We start from the raw sequence: 15,271 nt of genomic DNA, 5'->3' as shown, positions 1-15,271 counted from the left end.
TGAATATAGATTTTTTTTAAAAATTCAATAAACAGGGTGATTGTATTGAAGGTAAACGGTATTGTAATTTGAAAAGTTTTGATGATTTTGGAAAATTAATTTGAGAAAATGAGTGTTAAACAATTATTAAAAAATCCTTTGTATTTAGTTGTTTATTTAAACTATAAATATACAACGCTATAGCAATAATTTTAATTATGCGAGTATAATTCGCATATAATTGAAACAATTTACCATGTTTTCCGGGAAGTATTTATTATTGTTCGTCACCTTCTTCCCCGTTTTTACAATATGCAATGTAAACAACATAAAGCGTACTGCAATTATAAGACTTCAGTTTTCTCAGCTGCACGGACTATAATATTATTATATATATACATACTTGCAGAACCATAACACATCTACGACATTAGCTGTCATTTTATACAATATTACACTTATACTTGCCAAATCCAAACAAACCCTTAGTTTTTGCCGTTAAACGTAATTCGAGTCTTATCCAGCCCGAAGGCAAAAACTGAAAATTTAAAACCGTAAAAGGCAGTCGAACGGACGACGGTGCGCGTGGGGTGAGGGTTGAACAGAGAAGATTCTTAGTTTGAGTTTTACTGCGTCACACAAAAACATATCATATACAAAATATTTGTATAAGTTTATAGGCCACAGCCCACGATCAGTAAAATATACAGTGCGTTTAATAATATTTGGTATGTGTATGCAATTCCAATTAAAATGTTGACGCTTCAACGCTATTCTGTTTATGTAGGTTATTTATATATATATAATAATTTATATGTTACAGTTAAAGTGTTGAATCAAATAGTTGTTTATGAAATAACTAGCACGTGTAGGTAATGCACTTAATTTATACTTCAATTAGTTATTTTATATAGTATCTGCCATCACTTCGTTAATGTGTCAAATTGTACAAAATACGATTATCACCGTTCACCGATAAAGCTGGGTCGTCCGAGCAAAGTTTCAACTTTTGTCTAAGTCCGGTCTATATTCGTATCAAATATAAATTGCTACTCGGCTCCAAATAGGCAATGTTCGTGTACCTATGTTTATTGTGTTATTATAAGATTATCGTTTAGTTGTTCACTGTGTTTGTAGAAAAAAAGAAAAATTGTGCAACTCTAAATGTTACAGTAGCCTCGCTTATGTAAATGAATAATTAATTCGAATTAGAATAAACAAAATACTATAATATATTATTTTAAACTTAAATGTATTCTAGACTTAATCGGAAATTAAATTAAAATTTTATAGAATAGCTTTGTAAATTATGATTTTCGTGTATTATTTTATTAATTAACATTCGTAGGTAATTCGTGAACAACCTAGCTGTTAACTCATTAAACAACGGAATTAAACATTTTAACGTTAATATATACATTAATAATATATGTATAATCGTAATGTGTGCAAAAATAACTCAAGAGTGTATAATTTGTTATAACGTGGTAGAAAATAAACAATAATATACATATGTAACTATTTTACTTTATTATATATTTTACTCGTCAATTGTTCAACTCAATTATTACTTACATGAGTTCATAAGTCATGCCATGGCTTTTAATATTTTACTATACTTAAGTATACATAATATATATTATACATTAATGTACGTCGCAAGTGTATAGGTAACATCTCTAATATTATAATTTGATACAATGACATGCAAGTGCAGTTACAGGTACCTATTTAAGTATTTAATGTACAAAACCGAGAAATAATGATTTTCATTCTTATTGGTAATGTATTTAATAAATATTCAGTAATAATATTAACACTAACAATGACACTATAATCAATAATATGGTATATTTCTTATTTAATACTATGTCTCGAGTACTTACAATAAAGGTTTCTTTGCACTGTTTTGTTGTTTGTGGAAAAACTACGATGTAACACGTCTAACGGGTAATATGATCACCATCATAATCCATAATCACTACCTACTCTTTTTTCGCTCAGTATTATTTCAATATTTCATATTGCATAGTATTACGATTTACCAATCATTCTAAATAAAAATACATTCATATAAAATATATTGTGTGATAGGTACTGTATTATGTGTAATATGTATATATATAGATTTTAGTAATAAAGAAAAATATCTTTAAAAATATTCATTGCACAATAAAATATTATGCTTATTGCTTACAACTTACAAATTACTTCTACTTCTATAGTTTTTATCTTATAAAATATAGATGACTACTTTACAATATTTTGAAACAGATTTATTTATTTGCATTTTGTAACATTATATTTAACATCATCATGAAAACCATAATTATTATATAGACATCTATTTTATCTATTAGGATTCACATCAATTTCAAGTTATCATATGTATGTTAAGCCAGACTTCAGCATAATGTTATATATAAAAAAAAATGTGTCTTTCACAAATTCACTATTTCGATAGTACATACATCAGAACATTTATAATAGAACTTTAGGTAGGTAATTCAATAACACTAGATTACGTTTCATGACGTTATTTATAATGATGTTTTGGTACCTATGTATTATATACCATATTTTGTTTTTTTTTTTTACTTTATTTTTTTAAAAAAAAGAACATAAAAAGTTCAAAAGGTTTTAAGTTAAAATATTTTATACATTAAAATAACTATATTGAACATAGAACTTTTTATTTTTTATTTTTTACTAAATAAAAAACATTTACGTGACGAAATTAAAAAGTAGGTAGTCATTTTACTTATCATTTGTAATTTTATTCAAATGTAAATTTCCGTTAAGTCTTCTTAAAGTTAAATATTATTCTGTATTTTAAATATTTTAAAAGTTAAATGTTAAACAATGTATTTTCTGAAAATGTCCAATAATTTTACTTTATTTTTAATATCTATATTTATAGAAATATAGAGTGCCTACAAATATAAAATAATTTAAATGTAAATAAAAATGATTTAATTTACAGTGAGTTGTCCATGCATTTAGTTATTTTACGTCACTGTTTTAAATTACCTATGTTACAACTTCAGACAGGTACATATATTTTGTTAAATACTAAAATTAATGATATTATAAAAATAGTTTTAAATGTTGTGGTTAGTTGATTTTTTTTTTCTTTTTAAATCTTATAATCTGTATAGTGTATTCTATATTCTTATGAAATACAATAATAATTATGAGTAATACAAAAAATTTGAATAATGTATAAAGGCTGATGACTGATGATATAATATGAAATAAGGTGTCCACGTCTGAAATTATTTACTTCGAAATATCACTCTGAAATGTTGATTAAATTGTTTTGAGAATATATGAGAATATTGTCAAAATAAATAATTACCTATTAAACAACTTTACGAAACATAAATTGATTGATAAATTAGTTTTATTAGGTATAATATATGTTTTTAGTTATTAAATACAAAATTACTAAAACGTGTTAAATTTTGAATTGGTTATAATATAATGGCGTATGCTATAAAAATGTAAATTTGTGTAGCGTTAGCCATTTATGGAAAAGGTGTCAAAGTAAAACTAAAAATAAAAAAAAATTGTGTACTAAATGTACATAGATATATAAACTATTTTCAACTTAGATATTACAGAACAATTTTTAAAAATATCTTATTTGAAAATCCTAATAGAACTGATAATTATATTGATAATATAAAATGACAATAATATATGTATATTATATATGGATGATTTTTATTTGTCATAGACCGTCGACAAAAGTAAATAAAGTAAAAAAGTTCATCTTCTTTAAAACTTTAATTATATTTTTGCAATTTAAATAATTAAAATTTAAAAGTTTTACTTTAAATTATAGTTTTAATAATATTATGTTATTTTAAATTTATACTGACATTAATCATCTTTAAAAAATCATTAGGTTTATTTGATTTTACCAAAATGCATAAATAGTATTATATTAAAATTGCCATTTTATAATTCTTAATGTACTACCTACAGTATAATATAATTATACGAGATGGGTGATCTACTAAATTTGTTCAAGAAGAGCAATATATTATTCTATAACATCTTATTATTAATTGCATTCGTAGTATGTTTAAGGAATCACCCTGACATGCTGTACCTAACTATATATCATGTTAATATATGTGTTATAGTATTATTATGTATATAATTATATTAATCGAAAAATGACGTACATAATAATATATTATTGTACTATGAAGTAAAATTTAATTTAATTTTCTATCATTTAATGTATTAAAGTGAAATATTTGGCTTTGTTAATTTAATATTATAAAATATTATTTAACGAATTTTTGAAAATCATCGAATATACCTACATTTAAAACTGTTATTTATAGATAATAATATTTTACTAAATGTTATTTATAAACTAGTCTTAAACGATAAAACGAAATTATGTCGATAGTATGTTTTTGTATGTTTGTATGAATGTAAATAGGTAACTAATTTTGGTAAATATAGGTAGGTAATTACCTATATTATATAATATAGTTTTTGTATAATATGTTATATTTATTAATATAGTAACCTATATTTATGTTTAAATATTAGATTTATCAAATACTAGAACGCAGGAAAAGAAAACAACTTACTAGGACAACCCTTTGAAATCCTAGGACCTTAAACAGAAATGTTAAACAGAGTAATAGTATTAATTAAAAATCATAATTATACAAACAAATTTAGTAATATTATATTTAAGAAACAAAATCATAACGCTAATAACTCTTGTTGTTGAAGTAAATAGATCAATAAATATATATATATTAGATTTAGATAGTATATAATTGTATACATCAATAGATATTTTTAAGGTGTTTTGTAACTTTCTAAGTGCTTCAAAACTTAAAATAATCAAATAAACCTACTCATAACCAAATTTTTATAGTTGGAAATTCAAAGAATTACCACAATTTTTATAAGAACAATAGGTACATTTTACTTCAATCAGACTATAAAAGAATAAAGAGCTATATATATATATTTATAGTTCATAGGTTTTTAAAAAAATCTTATTGTCTACGAATCTCAGAATTAATACAATAATTATTAATAAATAATAATGCATATTAAATGTAGTCGAAATATATCTCTTATTTTATACATTTATTTTTTACTTTTATATTTAATAAGCTTTACACTATGTGCCATTTTTTAAATTGAGAGTACATAAATAGGTACAATATAATACTTAATGGATCATTGCCTACAGTCACGGTTCAAATAAAATACAAATGCTCGTAAGCTGCTTAAAAAATGCAAATTGACACTTAGCGTACGAATTTAATGTACCTACAAATATTATCCTTTTGTACATCAATTTCAAAGTGGCGATGACTCCTTAAGACTCACTAAAATATAAAATCAATACTTCATTTCGGCGTATACCATTATACTTATACTATATTATAATATTATTATCGAGATATTTATTATTATTTATATAAAATAAGGTAGGTATACAGATTAAAACTTAAAGTCCAAGTTTTTTTTTAACACATTACGGAAAAAGTTACAAAGAAATATTTAATATTTACAAATATTTTACTATGATTCACTTTTTAAGTGTTACCATTCTAATCTTATTAATATTTAATAATAGAAACCATTTTTAGAATTTAATTTAATTTAAAAATGTTTAGTCGATCAAAGGAGGTTACCTTTATGTTTTATCCACGTTAATACTTTATCAAATAATTCAAGTTAAGTATACGAGTATAATAGTATATGCTACACTATAATGACATTATATCGAAAATTACGTTAGTCACTGGTTAGATATTTATTAACTATAAATGTGGTAGTAATTACCGTTATTTTTTAGGGAAAAACTTTAATAGTCTTTCTTATGGAATAAGAAATGTTGATAGCAAAATAGATGTCCAACGAGCAATGATTAGGCTAAAAATGATGTATATTTGAAGCCTTGTGAGTAAATTAATAAAACTTTGTCGAGTACAGATAAGGTAGGTCTATATGGCGGTGGCCCAATATTGGTTAAGTAATAAGTTACATTTTAAAATGTCATACCTAATGAAAAATTATATAGCTGATTATACTTAATATGTGTACAGCTGTCGCGTATGTACCGATTTAAAATGGTTATTGACACTGTTCGTACAACTTTTAACGAAAAATAAAATATATCCTTATGAACAGACAGGATGATAATAACTTTCTTTTATCTACTGAGGATTATACCTGGGGATCTTATTTGGACGAGTAAAAAATCAAAATTTGTTAAAAAACTGTCAGTGAAATGAAAACAATGAAGGACTATTGTGAAATACGAAAGTACGATGTTTTAATAATAAATGAAAAAGAACGTCTTATTATATCAGCTGGCAATAATATGCCGTATTATATTACGTTATAGAATTGACGAATTGTTTGATTTTCTTCGCGAAACATATTCTGTCATGGGCCATGGAAGAAATCGTAAAATGAATTTTTGAGTTAGCTACAAAATAAATATTGCAGTATAAATAATGAAACTGTTATGGCTTACTTAAAATTATGTGTTCAATGCCAGAAAAAAAACAGTGCATTCAACTCAATTCAAGAATAAGATTAATATCCTAGCCATTTTAGAGCCAACTTACAACTTACGGGCACAAATACAGTCCCAAAATTATAATGGCTATCTCTTTCATTATGAATTAACAGGACCACCTGACTAAATACGTAACATTGAAATCTTACACGCTGAAAAAATTACTTATAACCATATTGATATATATACATATACCTACGTTATTTGAGAGTAAAATGTAATATTACAATCCAATAAAGGAAGAAAATTCGTAAATTCGGTGATTAATGAACTAAACATTGTGAGGAATAAAGTCAAAATCGTTCACGGAAAACCAAGGCATAGTCAAAGTCAATAACCTGTTCAACTTGCTAATAGACTTCCAAGAAATGTTTGCTGCTTGGGTGGGCGATAATAACAGTTTCGATTGCGGTCATTCATAAAGTTTCATTCAATTCAATTCAATTAAAAAAAAATTGAGCTTTTCTCTCAGTAACTATTACCTTTTACTGTAATTTAAAGAACATATGTAATTCAGTATGCAACCCTGAGCAGAAGATTAAAAAAAAATTTTCGAGTGTACTTCGTCATTGTGTAGGTAATATTAAGAGGTTAAACTTTTATTGAATTATAACACGATTATGGCATAAGTTATATCATCATTTTTTTACTATATTATATCAATATAGGTATCATATAATATAATAATTAATTTATAATTTATAAGTTATAAATTAATATCGGAGTACCGTACAATAGTATTAATATAAGTGCATGGACTATTACGTTATAAACAACTTTTAAACTATTTTATATATTTTTAAAATTTATTATATTATATATAAAAATAATACACTTATGATTGTTGAAATGTTTCAAGTTTCAATCAATAATATTTCTTAAATTATTAAAAAAGTAACTAATATCGTCAGAAAGTTTAATAAACCAACTAATGATTCTAATAATTTCACTATAATATTTACTTATTTTAACTAAAATTATAAACATATTTCATTGACATAATTATTAATTATATTTAATATAGTTTAGCTTATAAATATAGATAAAATGAACTATATATATTATGATATTATAAAAAAAAACACATTACGAGTAGAAGTATACATGGTTCTTTAAACATTTTTTTTTTTTTTTTTATTATTATTAAAAACCATCGCAACTCATTCGAGTATATAACCGAATATGTCAGTTACACAGTGAAACCATCTGCAACATGCCTGTGATCAGTCTATTCTATTTGCCATAAAGTACTTTACCTATCAAGTTCAACTAAATATATCATTTTTATTAAAAATAATATTTTTCAATATATGTATAGTGTATTATATAATATAGCGCACAATAACTGTAGGTATGTTTTTTTAACCTATAGATAATAGTATAGTAACGGTTTATTGAAACTTTTTCTGATAGTACACATACAATATTTTTTAAATTTTTCTTAAAATTGTTGAAGTGTGTTGTCACTGAACTTCTCTTGAAACTTTTTCAACAAATCATAATATTATACGTCATGTTTGTTTCTCGTTCGTTATTTCATCACAATTTACAGTTTCCAGATACTGCATTATATATTTATGTAGATTGTAAATGCATATCTTTATAAAAAAGTTATTCACAATTTTTCAGAAAACTACTATAGTAATTTAAAAAAAAAATATCGGTCTAAATTATACCATCTGTGCTATACTTTTCAATCGACGAAAGATGTTATTTTGTACGAAACTTTTGAGAAATTTTGTCTTATAAGTATTTTCCGAGACAAACTTTCAGTAAAAACAAATCATTACCATTACACTCAGTATCAAAAAGTTTCACAGACCGAATAATAATAATTTTTATACTGTTATAGTCTTTTAATAGATATTTATGATGATTATTGTTTTGTACTACCGTTTGAGTGGTACCATACAATTGCAATATTAATGAAGGAATTAGGAAATAAATACTGAAAAACAGATTATATAATAATAGTAGTAACTATTAATTTATAACTGGTACATAATAATTACATAATTGTATTACAATTTAATTGAAAATTATTAATATTATCCTAAAATTATTACATTAGTGTAATATATAATATTATAATATAGTATTTATTGATAAGATTACAATAAAGAAAGTATAGTAAAATACTAAAAGCAATATCATAATGCAATACATTAATTGATTACCGCATATAATATATAATAATATATAACTATAATGTGATGACATTTTTAGAATACCGATAAAATCAAATACTAAAAGAAAAAGAAAAAAATACAAAATAATTAAATAGATAGAGAGAAAAAAACAAGTCAGAAAGTACTTTTCAAGTACTTTCCAAGTATTATGCCAATAAATTTTTTTGTACGGTTGTATTATATAATGTTTAGGTATAGTAGCAGTTAAAATTAAAGAGGATGTATGACTCTCTCCATTTGGTATCAAGTTAATATTAAGCTAAAGGAATTGCTCTATTCTTCAAAAGGGTTCTCAATAATTTGAGATAATTTATATTAACCAACTTTTGTTTTGTTATGATTTTTATATGACCAAGACACTACATGACTGTATATTTTAGTTTGTTAAATTATACGATTATAAAACATGACTGTTGACTAATAAAAAATATTTGAAAAACATCTAGAATACAAGTACATTATTTTTACACAATAATTATTGTAAGCTGGTGTATAATGTATATTGTATATAAAAAGTTTACTCAGTCTAATAGTATTTCATAATTTTAGTGCACTAATTGTTTTATAAAAAAAAAAAAAAAAATGATTACGTCTCATTTAAATAAACAATTTTTATAATAATACGCTATAATAACCACCCATTTTTTTTTTTTTTTAGTAAACACCAAAAATATAAAATCTCATCAAATAACTGTAAAACGTTTGATTTGGCTAATTATTGTATTTTTACTCTAATTGTATTTTATAAGCGTTTGATAATAAATTTATATAAACTATCGAGATAATAGGTAGTATGTTCATGCAACTAGTCATCTCATTGTTCTCGACAGTCCAATGTCAAAAATAAATTTAACTTATTTTTAGATCAAAAAATGTATATGATAATTTAACAATGTCAGTTAAATGTATCAGCAAAAAAATAATAATAATAATAAAATACGGTCAAGGTAGTGTCCCAAGCTGTGAGCTAATAAATAGGAATATATGCTACATATGATGCAAATGATTGTCAAAAAATAAATAAATATTATTGCTTATACACTTTTATACTGGTATTTTCAATTTAACTCGTTCGTTTTGTGTAAATCGTGAAATTGAATATAGAATATAGGGGTATATATCCGATATTCATTATATTCACTATCTTAGATTGTGCAGAACACTCAAGGAATGTGTTTTGAAAATGTGATTGATTTTATAGGTACATTGAAATATCGAACCATAAAACAACAAAATAATAAAAAAATATATATATAACCCTCTGAAATATAACAAGCATAAATCACATAAAATATGAATCGTACTTTTTATAGATAGGTAGGTACACATGATTGTAATATTATTTTTCAAGTTTTTTTTTTAAAAAAAGTAAAATATGAAAAATATAGAAATAAATAGTAAATTACCCATTTTTATTTTCTAATTAAAAAATTAAGGTTCAATACGGTACGATTGTGTACTTTCCTTTTTCAACTTGGTAAAATTTTAATAATATGATTGGGCATCAAATTATAATATAATAGTGTAATATTATATTGATATAAGATACAAAATTACATACACAGTGGGGCATCTAATGGGTGGAGACTACAGCCCCCCCAATTTTTTTTAAAATTAAATTATGCATTATTATAACATATTGTCATAAATACATAATATAGTATTACAATGATAATTGTTTTTTTTTCCAAATTTTATTGTAATGTTAGATATAAATTATTAATAACACGTGATAAATTTTATGGAAATCACCGGACACCGATCGCTTTTTTCGTTAAAAACTATTTTTAGATTTTAGATAAAAAGTTACTTGCGATTACATTGGATCGACTTTGATTGGTTACTGCGATAATAATAACAATATTACTACTCTCTGTGGCATAAAAATCTCGTATGGACAATTTAGTCCGTTTAATTTTGCCGTTGAGACAGTATTGTGTTGATACGTATCTACGTGTAACAAATAAATAATAAAATGAGTCGAAAACGAAGCAAAGCTGCTGGTACCGGTAATATTTTACTTATTCTATATCGGTAGTATTTTACTTAACTCTGTATCGGTATTAAACTGAAAATTTTAATAAGTATTTATTCGTGTGTAAGGAAAGTAGGAAAATGTTAAAGCACCCTCCCCCCCAGACAAAATCCTGGGCGCGCGCTTACATAGTGCATATTATACATTATAATAATATTATATACATAGATAAAATTTAGATATGCATTAAGATATATTATTTACATTTTACAAGTTTCGAAATTGGTCGTATTCATAATATATTTTTTATAAAAAATTCCACTGAACAACTAATTATTAATTCACAATTTATCCTTTTTCCAATTATAAGTTTAAACCTATCTTATAGTGACTAAATATGCAAGTTTTTGGTTTCACTAAAAATCAAATGTTTAGATTTAATATTTTTTAATTATATTTATTTATCTTATATAATATTAAATAAGTATTACAATTTACTATATAAAATTAATACTAATATATATTTTAATTTCAAAAAAATATCATGTTAGCAAAAAAATTTTAATTAACTTATAATTTTCATTGAATTTACATATGACCTAAGTCTATATTTTAGAATTAGAATAGCAAATTAGTGGTTAGTTATTAAGTGGATATTGTATTGAAAATATTATGAATACAACTAAATTATTATATTGATATACATATACCATACTACCATATTATGCTCATGTATATAACATAGTACATAATAATATTGTACCTATATATTTTGATTCAAAATCGTGTTATGAATATGATTTATGATTTTATCAGGTAAAAATGGATCAGTATTCGGTGTTTATTTATATGTTAATAATTTGATGCACACGGTTGTGGAAGTCATGCAATGATTTTTAAGCCCAAAAGGATAAAATACCTACCTAATAAATTGTAATTCATCAAAAATTGATTATAGATTCAAATTGAATGGTATAATTTAAACATTAGTAATGTTACTAGAAAAATATTTGAATTTATTACTTCTCTCTGTCTCTGTTATGTTGATTAACACTGTGTTATTTTTAGTGATTTAATTTAATTTTAACATCCAAATCAATGACTAATATTTTTTATTAACATTACTGATATTTTCATATAGTTTTATAATAGGTAGCATAATTATACCACATAAAACTGTATTACTTGAAAAGCTTGAATACAAACGAAAGTAGTATTTTAAATTTTCACCTAAAAACTAGATTCAAAAATTCATCAATAATTGAATTTTATCAATTATTTACATAAATTATTTTTTCTTTTAATAAAAGAAAAAAATCAAACTTTGTATCTATCTTTAATAACAGTCTCACAGAAAAGACACTTTAAAATTAAATTGAATTCATACAATATGAATATCAATTATTGCTACAATAGTGTCTATTATATGGTTTCTTAAAAGAAAAAATATTTGATAATTAATAAAATTAATTGTCTGAAAAGTATCTATAACAAAACATAGTTTTGATACTTTGCAGAGTACGTGATAAATACTAATAATAAATTTAATTTATTGTACCTACATACCTACGTATCTACATCACAAATCAATCATATTTTTATAGTAATTATTTTCTAATAAAATTATTTTTTATAATATATCTATACATAATATCGATTTGTTTCAACAATATTATATCATAATAGCTCAGAGGAAGACAACTTTTTCTGAATTCGAATTTTACTTTTATTTCGATTTCAGAACACTTTCCCATAGTATACATTTCCTATTTCCTGTTGGATTAAATATTTGGCTATTATACTTAAATGTCAAACTATGTCTAACAATAGGAATACAATAGAATATCTTTCTAAGAATTTCAATATCTAAACAAAAAAAAATCGGGGAACTCCCTTTGCTGTATTGTATGCATCGATAACTATATGTATCATAAACTCGAATCAAAGCAAAATTTTGACAATATGGTATTATATGGTAACATTGGTAACTAGTTTCATAGTTGGTGGAAGGGTGAACCGTGGCTCTTTTATCGAATGTATTTTCTCTGAATACGATAATGTAAAAATAGAGATATTGATTACCGCTTTTATAAAAAATCTTCTAGGAAAATAAAAGTTTTAGATTGTACTTGTACACAATAATAATATAATATTATAAGTGTGTACTTTATAAGGGTATGTAAGTTTTTTGTAATAAATTAATTTAAATAAAAATGTTATTTATTTTATTTCAGTTTAATTTTATTTAGTATTATACATATCTGGTCATATAATAAGTAGGTACAAAAGTTATCTCTTGTGCAAACAATACAAATTTTATTTTCATAATTTTTTTTTTATTAGCCTTCCCCTTTTCGTTATTCCGACCACGTTATTGTTATGATATACCAACGCCTATTTAGTCTTAACTCTTATTATTTAATAATATATATTAAGATATTTAAGTATGTATTTGTTCATGTTATTTGTGAATTTACGATAAATAATACGAAGTATGAACATATGACATAATGTTTATTCATCGATGTACGTATGTATATAGGTACTCAAATATTTTTTAAATACACAACTTTAATATACATACAGTTTGCATTATGCATGCATCTGATTATATAAACTATTGATGTATTAAACCTATTAAAACTGTACATAGGTATACACATAATAACATCCTGCAACTATTTAAATATTGATTGTATATAGCTGTAGAAGTATATATTGATGTGTATATACAATATATACCTTTAGGCTATAGTCACTAATTCATACGACACACTGTGTACCTACGCGTTAATATTTGCTTATTTCAACGTGTTGAATAATATTTAAACGTACGCTGTTTTGCTCAATAACGAATAACATGCATAATATAATTAATCCGATTGGCTAGGCATATCAGGGACGATCTAAAAAAATTACGGGGAAAAGCGGTGTGATCTTTAAAATTGCCAACTATGTAGGAAGCTTTTGCAGAAATGACCGATTTTTAATTTTAAAACTAATTTACCGAGTGCCGATTTTCGACTGAAATTATAAAATATCGCTACCGAGTGAGAGGAGGTTTTTCTCCACTCCAACCAATCCCTTTCAGTTTAGGGTCGTTAAATTGCGTTCACAAAAAAGGTCAGTCATATACGTATATTTATCGTGGCCCAGCTCGTATTTTTGAAAGTACGTAAATTGCCTTCCAGGATATTCTGTTTATTTCCAGTCAACAAAACAACTTAGTAATAATCTACGATGTAGATAATGTGTTTACTAAGATAATATAACTATAGCAGCCAGTGTGCATTTGATCGTGATTCGTGTGCAGTTTACAGTTTACTAATACTAATATTGAAACTTTAACTTTTCAAAACGTAAAATTAATTATAAGAAATTTATACAATGCTCGAACTTCTGTTCAACCAAAATTACCAGCTGCTTTTATGGAATTACCGTATTACACGACATGTTTAACGATACGAAGTTTAAAATAAATAAAAATGAAAATTGTTTGTTAGTTAATATTAAATTGTGAACGGGTATATTTATTATTATTTAGTATATATACAAAATATAGCTATGGCGCTGACCTTATTGATATTACATAATATAATATTTAATAGGTATACACTTGTGTTATCTTACATTTATTTTATATAGTCAAACATGAGGTCTACCACATTCAATTCTCTTAGATTTGGTATTTACTAATTTTGATTTAGTACACAATTTCAGGCTGCTAGTGAAATGTTTGTCGAACAAATCTCGTTTCATCGCTATATAGCTCCATCTATTTCTCTTCGTTAAATTCAAATATATTAAGGTTACATTTTATGTACGTTAAATTTTTTTCAGTGTATCTTAAACAATTTGTCAAATTTGACTTCGAAATCCTTTTGTATTCCGTTTGGAATTTTTATGTCTGGTAGGAATCTAGATCAATAAATATCCAAATTTTAAAATTTTAAAAAAGACAAACATTTATAAACGTCAATACATACAAATATGTGAATTACAATTTAAGTTAATACATAATATTATGTAAAACAAATCAATGATGTAAATTAGTAGACTAGGTACACTAGCTGTTTTCTAAAAATTTAGGGAAACGTTTTTATAGTTAATAAAAAATGTATTTTATATTTATAAAAAAATTCAATGACGTAAATTATTTTTTTTTTTTTTTAATAAGCAATAGCATTTAAAAAGATTTTTCTATTCCCTACTTCCGTCATTTTATTCCTTACAGAGATGTTTTAATTAATCTTTTATTTTATTTTTTATCTGTGATGACCTAGTATAGTATCCAGTTCATGCTGTGTGACTTAAGTAATTAATGTCTTAATTGTGAATGATTGTGATTCACCTAAATCAATATTACCTAAACAAATGTTATCAAGCTATGGAATTTTAATAATAGTAAATTTTTATTAAGTTTGAAAACTAATTATGCCTTTCCTCACATACATTTTTAGTTCGATCTCTATTATTTGATGTTATATTCGTATATCTCTTAAACCCTAAACAAATGATGGAATAATAGGAGATATTTTTTGCAATTTGTTAAGT

The 15,271-nt window shown here is 24.2% G+C and overlaps 1 protein-coding gene across 2 annotated transcripts in view; it reads left to right on the top strand.

Annotated features, from left to right (window-relative positions):
- Positions 1–15,271, top strand: part of LOC114126415 (GTP-binding protein Di-Ras2-like) — a 50,742-nt gene that overhangs the window by 11,074 nt on the left and 24,397 nt on the right. The window contains exon 1 of one of the 2 annotated variants that reach the window (XM_050203414.1): positions 10,675–10,751. The exons of the other annotated variant lie outside the window; for it this stretch is intronic. The gene's annotated coding sequence lies outside the window, so the exon portion shown is untranslated. Of the gene's footprint in view, positions 1–10,674; positions 10,752–15,271 lie in introns of those variants that run through there. 2 annotated transcript variants of the gene reach the window in all.

Source organism: Aphis gossypii, chromosome 3, assembly GCF_020184175.1.
Source record: "Aphis gossypii isolate Hap1 chromosome 3, ASM2018417v2, whole genome shotgun sequence".
NCBI lineage: Eukaryota > Metazoa > Arthropoda > Insecta > Hemiptera > Aphididae > Aphis > Aphis gossypii.
Note: the sequence above shows the minus strand (reverse complement) of the source record. Positions and strands in the feature narration are given on the sequence as shown.